We start from the raw sequence: 9,677 nt of genomic DNA, 5'->3' as shown, positions 1-9,677 counted from the left end.
TATATTTGAATGATAGTGGTATTCACTGGACTTCCTTGTATGCGTATAGATATTATCCTGTCACTGACAATATTGTACTTCAAGATGGATCTAGCAATGGCTTTTTAACTATGAAAGCAACTCCATTTTTCCTCACTTTTTCATCTCCAGAGTAACATATCATATGGTCATCCGACTCAAAATGCCCCATGCCAGGAGAGGTATAGCATTGGAAAAGTAAGATGTGTAGCCTTGAGAAAGATCTTTCCACAGTCCTGAAGAGTAAGGATGTCAGTTTCAAGACTAAGGTGTACCTGATTTAAGCCAATTTTCCAATCATCTGCTATGCATTTGAAAGCTGGACGGTAAGAGATGAAAGCTGGACGGTAAGGATGGTAAGAGATTAATTGATGTATTTCAGTTGTGGTGTTGAAAAAGAGTGATGGACAGCCAAAAAAACAAATAGATATGTCTTGGAGGAAGTACGGCAAGACTGATCGTGAGCCCAAACAGAAGAAACTGCCTGGCTTTCTTCTCCATTGTTTCCCAGGTGCCCCTTGGGACATCATGCACCTCCTGCTCTAGGGTCTGTGGGTGTCTGTCCTGTGGCCTGGTAGCAAGACCCTATATGTCTGATCCAGGCCTGCATTTGAGGGTTGCTCACTTCCACCCCCCCCCCCAGCCCACCTCTATCCTCTCTTCATCTCCTCAACAAGTCTGAGAACAGAGAACTTGAATCTTTCCGGGGGCCATCCTCCCTCAACTAAGAGGTAGAATTGAGCAAGAATCAGGACTCAGTCAGGCTGCGGCTGATGTGAGGTAACCAGCAATCCCAGAGCCTTCTCTAAGAACCTATGCATGAAAGTTATCCCGTGACAGTTCAAATCCACCAGATGCACTGCTGGAGAAGAAGGGACTATCTCCTCCTGTACCTGTCAGATCTGATTTGATGGTACACATCTTCACCATCATCACAACAACACCACCACCACCAGCACCACAATAAAGAAAGTTACCCACTGAACAGCCCTGAATAGGAACCTGGCCCTGCCTTCCTCATCCCCCAGCTCCCTCTCTGTCTTCCCAGGAGGGAGTCCCTCTTCCCCGTCAGCTCCTTCTGGGGGTACATGTGGGGTAAGTGGAGCAAGAGATTGTCTGCCTTCCTGGACCCCCGTGTCCTCCTGGTCTTTTCCTAAATCCGCTGATGCGCCTTGCAGGGAGGACTCAGAACTGACTGGATCTTGGGGAAGGGTATCTGAGGTGCATGGGATCTGCTCCTACAAGGGCCCCCTTCCTGCTCTTCCTTCAACGTCCCCCCCCCCCCCGCATCCTCCCCGCCCCCAGTAGCAATTAGTGGCCTGGCAGCTGGGGATGAGCCAATTAGTGCGGGAGAGACTGCCGCTCAGCCAAGTCCCAGCTGCCCACAGGCCCCGCAAGGCCGCCACTGCCCCAGGCCCCGCTGCTCAGCAGCGCGTGCAGCCTGCAGACAGGCGGGGAGCCCCAGGGGACACGCCGCCAGCCGCCAGCCAAGTGCAGGGATGATCCAGCCGCTTGGCGCGGGGCCAGGGCCCCCGCGGACGCAAGGGCGCCTGGAGCTGCATCTCCTCTTTGCTCAGCGGTAGGCCAGCGGGATGGGCCTCCCTGCGAGAACCCCAGCACCCCTTGACGACCCGAGCGGAGGCGCCGCCATCAGCCCCAGCCTGGTGGCACTGGTCCAGGCAGGGTGGGCGCCAGGGAATCTTGCCCAAGCCCTCCTGCCATCTCGTGGCCCTCGCTGCCTCAGGACCTCCAAGACCCTGCCCAGTTTTGAGTCATCCTCTTCCAGGGCCCTGGCTCTTGCTCTTTAGCTCTGACCCAGGACTCCTGTCTATTCCCAGCGCCTCCAGCCGCAGGAGCCTGCAGACCAGGCTCCGCAAGGACCATGCCAGAGCCCACACTGTGACCTCACCAAGAGTCTCTGCGAGATCATTATGGATCCCCCACTGTTCAGAAGCAAGAACTCTTTTATAGAGGAGCCTGAAGGTGGAAAAAAAGCCTTTCAGTAAATTAGCAGCAGTAGCAGGAAAATTCATCAAAAGCTGACAGAGGCGCCAGTGGTTGGTTCATGTCTCTTGCCTAAGGAGCAGCTAGATGGGCTTGGGCAAGGGCAGGTGGCTTCCAGGGCCTATACTCCCCGTCACAGAATCCTAAACTCTGGCCCTGCTGCTGGGCCTGAGGACTTGGCAGGACGCCACCATCTATGAACTGCTTCTGGATTATGAGACTTTGCTGTTGAAGGCAGGGAGTTGTGACAAAGCTGTTCACTTTGCTGTGCTATCTTCCACACTCACTTGGTGTCTCTGTTGTTTCTCAGGAGAAATTCTGCCCTTGGCTGGCTTCTAGATAATACATTCTTCCTCATAAAGAGTCCAGCTTCTCGAATTATTTGCTCAGCATACTGACTGAATAGGAATGGAGAAAGTGCACAATCCTCACATACACCTTTCCTGATTTTAAACTACGTAGCGTTCCCTTGTTTTATTCAGACAACAGCTTTTTTGTCTACTGTAGAGGCTTTTTTTCCCTTTTTTTTATTTTATTATTTTTGTGAGTGTACCATCAAATCAGATCTGACTGGTACAGGAGGAGATTGTCTCTCCTTCCCCGGCAGAGCATCTGGTGCATTCGAACCGTGTGCCTCTGGGATTGTAGTTGCAGCTCCTTGCCACTAGGCCACCAGAGCTCCCCTACTGTAGAGGCTTTTAACCAGCACAATTAAGTGTTTTGGATTCTTATTCTTTTCTATCTTATTCACAATTTGTTATAATCCACACAGTCAAATGCCTTCACATAATCGGTGAAACACAAGTAAACATCTTTCTGGTATTCTCTGCTTTTAGTCAAGATCCATCTGACAGCAGCAGTATTATCGCTCAGGCCACGGCCTCTTCTAAATCCAGTTTGATTTTCTGACAAATCCCTGATGCTGAGCTGTTCCAGCCATTTTTAAAATAATCTTCAGCAAGCTTTTACTTTCATGTGATATTAATGATACAGTTTAAGCTACACTCACAGCCCAACCACAGCCACAGCTAAACACACAGGTTGCTCTGGAGCTAATGTGCTCCTGCAAACTTTACTGTTGTTAGGTGTCACTGAGTTTTCACGCACTCATAGAAACCCTGGGTTCAAAAGAAAAAACACTGCTCACACTTGTGCCAGCCTCACAACTACATGCTGTAGACATGTGTCGAGCCATCTCATTGGAGCTTTCTCTTCTTTGTTGATCTCCTAGCAAACCCTTCCCCCTGAGTCTTTAGGAGTAACATGATCTGCAGGTGGCTCTCTGCAGCCGAGGGAATCCCTGTAAGGGTTCAGAACACTCCCCAGCTGTGAGGTAACAAGGACTTTACTGATGGGGGATCTGCGGGCACATCTCCAGGTCCACTTCACTCAGCAACATGACCTAAGCTGCAAAGCATGCTGGGCACTTCCCTTGGCAGGAGGGAGGAAGGTGAAGTTAGAGTTAGGTGAGGATAGAGAAGCTCCAAGACCTTGGGGTGTCTTCCTTTGAAGATGTTGGGTTCAATCCTTAGGGCAGGCACTGGGGAGCAGACTGTGTGGGACTGTCACTCTACATATCATAGCTGAATCCACATTTAATGATAGACTATAATTGGCCTGGCATAGAAAGGAAAGGAAGGCAAGTTAGGTAGACGAAGCCAGCCAGGGCTGGAACAGATTGATGTTGAATATCTTGTCCTTTTACTCAAAAGTGTCATTGAGAGGAATAGACAATTGTCTGTGTTAGTAACTGCCTCTTTTGTGTTCCAAAGAAGAGACAGGTTGGTGAGGTAGCCAGAGTATCAAGGTGTCATCAGCAGGGAGATAAAAGGAGAAAAGGGGAAATAGAATGCATTTGGATTCAAGAGTCAATAATATGCCAGAAGTAAGTGTTGAATTATTCAACTTTCTTCATCGATCCATTGATTTCTACCATCTGCAGGTCTTGGTTTATTCTTGGTCAGCATATTCTGTGTTTGAGACACTGACAAGCAACACAGGAGAAGGGGAGAGGACAGATATTAAAGTGTCAGGAAGAAAAGAGAGGCGGCGCCTAGAAAAAAAATTGGCCACATGTATTAGGGAACTTAAAATACCTTTCAGCCCAGTGATTCTATTTCTGGAAAATGATCCAAAAATCACTCTCCAGACATTTTAAGAAAAAGCATCACCATGTGCACAGCAGCTTTTTGTAACAGTGAATAAAGAGGAAGCAATCTAAATGCCTAGCAATAGAGGATAAACCAAGTAATAGTAGCACTATAAAACACGTTGTTGTTATTGTTGTATATTGTCAAGCTGTAACCGACTTATAACTGAGTCAATAAATTGCATGCAAGGAGACTACCCATCTGTAAAAAGAGCAAGTGCCATGTGGAGACAGCCATATTTGACCTTTAGCAACTTCACAAAGGGGAACTGTCCCTGTCAACAGCATCAATACCACAAAACCAATTCCCGTGAGGTCAGACATGCCCCCTCCCCATCCTCCTGCACCTCTTTCTTCTCATCTCAACATTAATCTTATTGCTTTACTGGATCTAAAATCTAATGTGAGAGCTCACAGACTACAAAGAATCATACTGGAGAAGTCAAAGGCTGTAATTCAGGTTAATGGCTGAATACAGTCACTCAGTCAGGTCAGCTTATGAAATGGGCTCACAGGCACTGTAGCCTTGAACCTCACAGCTTTATGTCAGTGTTTCAAAGTTCTCAGTCCTGCCAAAATTGGCTCCCCACCTCCCCAGACCAACAAACTTTGGCAAAGGGTCTTAGCTTAGCTCTGGTTCTGTCCATGGAGGGGTAGCCACCAAAGAGTTTGAGTCAGAGTCATTTGGATGGCAAATGGTTATAGAAGTTTATGGAAGCCTTGGAAGGGATCTGATCCTGCAAAGATCTTTGTCATCAAGTTGGCGAAGGGTTTCATAGGCTGACATCTTTAAAAGAGCAGATTTCTAGGTCTTTTCTCCTGCAGAGTCACTGGTGGGTCTGAACCACAGACCTCCGGGTTAGTAGCCCAGCACTTAACCATTGTGCCATCAGGACTCTGTCCCTAAAGATCATAGCCTAAGAAACCTTATGGGGCCATTCTGCTCTGTCCTATTGTCAGAACTAACTAGACGACACACAACAACAACATATTAGTTGATGGGGGTAGAAGGAATCAAATCCTACCAAAGGTTTTTACTGGGGCCAAGGCTTCTATTGGACCAGGTTTCTACTGGGGCTGAGGCAAGCTGATAGCAGCACATTGCATTGCTTTGGAGCAGTCACTCTGCTGAGGACAATCAGTGGTTCCTGAACTCACTTTTGAAAGGCGTGTTTTTTCCAGCAGTGTAAGAGAAGGAAGACAAGCTCATAGAAGGGATAGCAACCTCAAAGACACAGATGCATGTGGAAAATGCAAGCAGTCAGGGTGGCTGGAATGTAGGGCAGAGAGGGAGGAATGATGGGGGGTATGATGGGAAGGGAAGAAAAGATTGTTGGGGCTTCTGGAATGACAGACTGGGCTTCTGTCTGTCTGGCATGAGCAAAGGGGAGACTTGATGTCCTTTAGGGAGGAAGGTGGCAAGGTTGGAGCCCACCAGATGTCCATCTCTAGCCCCAAGCCTGCTTTTCATTCCAGCCATAACACAGGGTATAGGAGAGGAAAGGGGAACAGTCCAAAGCCCTGTATGGCCAGATAGGCCTCCTGCCCCCAGTCTGGCCCTCCTCCCACCATACCAGGCTCAGTCCCATCTCCAGACACCCAGACAACCCTTTCCCCCAGCCTCCTCATGACAAAGAGGCTCATTTGGAGCCTGGGGAAGATTTGCAAACGTCAAACTTGTAATTACAAGGATGAAATCATCTGGTTCCTTTTAAGCAAACGGGTTTATTGATCCCGACACTGTAGAAACGCTATTCTGGGGAAATTTGCTCCTCTCTGCTTTCCTCTTCCTCTGGAATAGCTGAGCTATTGGGGGAGGGGTGCAGGGGGTGCTAAGGAAGGGGAGAACCCATTGGTAGAGGGGATTTTAAGTGGTGAGTTTTAAGGCATGTGAAATTTAGGATCGGTCAATGGGAAAAAAAAATCGTTAGAGCCCAGAAAACTGCCTTACACAAGCAGATGACACCCTCACCCTGGACTTAAATTGGTCTCCTTTCAAACACTAGAAGCTGGATGGAGCCAGGGCTTTAGGCACTGTGCCAGTCACTCATTTCCCTTCTCTCCCACTCCCCTCAGAGTGGCTCCAGATCATATTTCAGCTTCAAAATGATTCAGAATTTCTTCAATAGCTGAAGGCAAATGGTTTCCCTGGGAAAAAAAATGCACTGAAGGCACAGAGACTTGAGGACAATCCCACCCCCTCAATGAAGAGAAGCACATGAGGGTGGCTGCTAGTACCAGACTTAGACAAGACCATTCTGCTGGACCTGGGGAGGCAGGGTGTCCAAGATGGAGATGCTGGATGACCTTCAAACTCAGAAAGAAACAGACCCAGAGGCAAGAATGCACAACCTATCAGGCTACAGGATCCATAATAGGGCACCCGTTAATTCAACTTCATAGGGACTTTTGTGGTAAGGTGCTCCAGGAGCAACGGCCCTGGCCTCAGCTCTCCATGACCTCTCAGTTCTACAGGGCAGCTGGCGGGATTTCTGGCATCTCTACTAGCAGCGGAATGGTAAACAGCATGACTCTCGGGTCCAGCACTTGCTAGCTGGACAGCCCTGGACAATTAACTCAGCCTTTCTGAGACCTGGTTTCCTCATCTCTGGCAACCACTCACTCATATCAAGTAGATTCTGATTCCTCATTATCCTTCATTGTATTTTCCAAGGCTGTAAATCTTAATTGGAGAAGATTTGGGTGGATCCCACCCACCAGAAACACAAAGCACTTTAGTTAGCAGCCCAACATGCTATGTACTATATAATTAGAGCTCCTTCTGAATTTCTAGAATTGGATTGGTAATAGCAAACTTGTGGCATTATGAAGAGAAACACGTGAAGATGATATAGCCCAAGATGCGTATCCATTGTGTTATCTTTAATAGGTCAGGGTCTAGTAATTTTTAATTTTTAAAATTGCTTGTTTGTCAGATGGGGAAAAGAAGATCTTAGATGGAGGATTAACTGAGGTCAACAGCATGAAATACTTAGCTCAGGGATCCACAGTTGAGCTAGAGAACTGATCATTCCCTGATATTGCTCATTCACTGCTCACCCGCTTAAAGTCAGCCTGGGGATCCTGCAGGAGCAGCTGCCCACCAAAGAGAGTAAGAAGATGCCAAGAACAGGTTCTGAGCTGCCTGAATCATCAGGAAAGGAATGCTTCAGAGAATTCATTCAGGGTTGGGTTTGGGGTTTTTTTGGGGGGGTGGGGCTGTAGGACGCTTCTCGGTGACTAGAAGACGCCATGGACCTATGGCCCTAGAAGCGCTAACTTTATTAAGTTTCTCCATGGGTTGGTGCCTGAACTGATCCAAACCTAGCCTGACAACTGTTAAAAGCACAGACCTAATATCTGCAGCATGGATGAAATATCCTTTCATGTAGCTTTTTTTTTTAATATTTGAAAAATTTAAACATCAATTTAATTTTTTTTAAAAAGCCCAAGACAAAACAACACAGAAAGGTCAGGCGAGGAGATGGCCTCCTTCCGCTGTGGCTGGTTTCCCGTTGGCCTGTTGGACGCTAGACAACACCGAGTGTGGGTTACCCTGCGGCCTCGAGTTGCTAAGGGATGTCTGTGGTGCTGTTGCTCTGGGTCTGCCTGGCAGGCTTTTCCATTCCTCTCTAGGGACACCATTCCCAACCCTGTGGCTCAGTAGAGCAGACAGAGCGCCCTGTCCTGTCCTCTCTCTGTTCTTCTTACCTGGCCCAGTTTCTAGGATTTGTATGAACCCTGACCATTTCTTCCTCCTAACTCAGTGTCTACTGGCAATTTATATTACTGTTATGATCTTACAAGGAGCTCCGGTGACATAGTGATTAAGTGTCAGGCTGCTAACAGAAAAGTTAGAGGTTCGAACTCACCAGCTATTCCAAGGGAGGAAGATGAGGCAGTCGGCTCTTGGTAAGATTTACCTCCTTGGAAACCTTGGTGGCTGTAGGTCAGAATCAATAGAACGGCCGTGGGTTAGTGATCTAGCATCTTTGGTTTATTTCACATTTCCCACAGCAGAAACATTTTTTGCTAGAATTTAAAAGCTAAGATCAGCTACAGGCTATAAGCTCCTTCTGGATAATAATGGAAAGTTTGGTACAAACATCTACCTACAGAATGTGTTGGGATACAGCGGGAAGGTTGATCCCTTTTTTCACACTGTCAGGGCCAGCAGTAGAAAATCCTGTTCGGTGAGTCCACTGCATGGACCACAGGTTATTAACTTGTCCTGCTGACTTGGAGCAAAGGCACTGGTTAGCAAATGGTCAAGCTGTCCTAATGCTCCAAGGTCTTCTATGCTGGCCCAGAAAGATTTGTGGGAGAGACAGCAAATGAACGAAGGAGGGGCTTTCTCTCCCTATGCCTCATTCACTTCCCAACATCAACTGCAGATACGATCTTAATACTGTTGAGTAGGAACCAACTCATAGTGGATCCTCCTCCTCTGATTTTCAGATTTCTCACTTTTCTCCTAAGGAGCCACTGGTGGATTTGAACCCATGCCTTTGAGTTGGCAGCACAAATTCTTACCCACTAGGCCACTGGAGAAGATTGGTTTTGTTTGCACTATGTATGTGTTGATATGGAGGTTCCTTCCCTTTTAGTTTAACTAGAATCTTCAGGCGGCACATTAAAAATAGCATCAAATGTAGTTAATACAAACTTCAGTGGGCCCACAATGCACCCCTCCTGGTCATTCTTTGGGGCAATCCCCTCTTCATCTCTTTCAAGAATCACATGTTCTCTGAGGCTGCCAATCATCAAGAGGACAGCCCACAGGGTTTTCATTGGCTTATTTTCAGATTTAGATTGCTAGGCCTTCGACCTCAGTCCGATTTAAGTCTGGGAATCGCCCCAGAAACCTGCTCCCCACAGGTAACCAACCTCTTCAGCTTTGTGAACAAACTGATGGCCGAGGAGTGGGCTCGCCTACGCATAAAGGTGCTCACACTGGCACCGACAGGCTGATGTCTGCATTTTGGACAGCAAGAACTCGAGGCTTAAATGCCCAGTGTTTGTTTTACAAAGTCCCCAAGAGGCAGTTAGTGAAGCCGAGCTGGGTATTCTCTCAGGCACATCTGACCCCACTAACCGACCTCTCCACCACGAAGCACATTCGGATGGATCCTTTGCTTTGTTTCCACTTCTAGCCTTCAGTCTTCGATGCGCACAGCCTACACGCACTCTTCTTCGTGGGCTTGGGGGCGTGAAGTTCTCCACATTCATTCTCCATCGAGTTCTGGGGTTACTCCAAGCAACTCGAGGTTTCAAAGTTCCAGACCACCAACGAAGAGCGTAAAAGGGGGTCCACAAGGCGCAGGTAATGATCAAAGGCCGGTGGTAGGCACCCGGCGCTCCCCACAGAGTGACCAGGGGTCCTCACGCAGAGACCTCCAGCTCTCAGTGGGCCCCCCCAGCCCCATAGGCGGGCGGGGGAGCGGGCAGGCAGCGCATGCGCCGTGCGGGTGGCAGAGTTGTGAATGGCGAGTCTTGTTTGCCAGAG

The sequence above is a fragment of the Elephantulus edwardii genome, unplaced genomic scaffold, assembly GCF_000299155.1.
Source record: "Elephantulus edwardii isolate Elephantulus edwardi_28Jun2011 unplaced genomic scaffold, EleEdw1.0 scaffold00001, whole genome shotgun sequence".
NCBI lineage: Eukaryota > Metazoa > Chordata > Mammalia > Macroscelidea > Macroscelididae > Elephantulus > Elephantulus edwardii.
The sequence above is the reverse complement of the archived record's forward strand: the minus strand, read 5'-3'. Positions refer to the sequence as shown.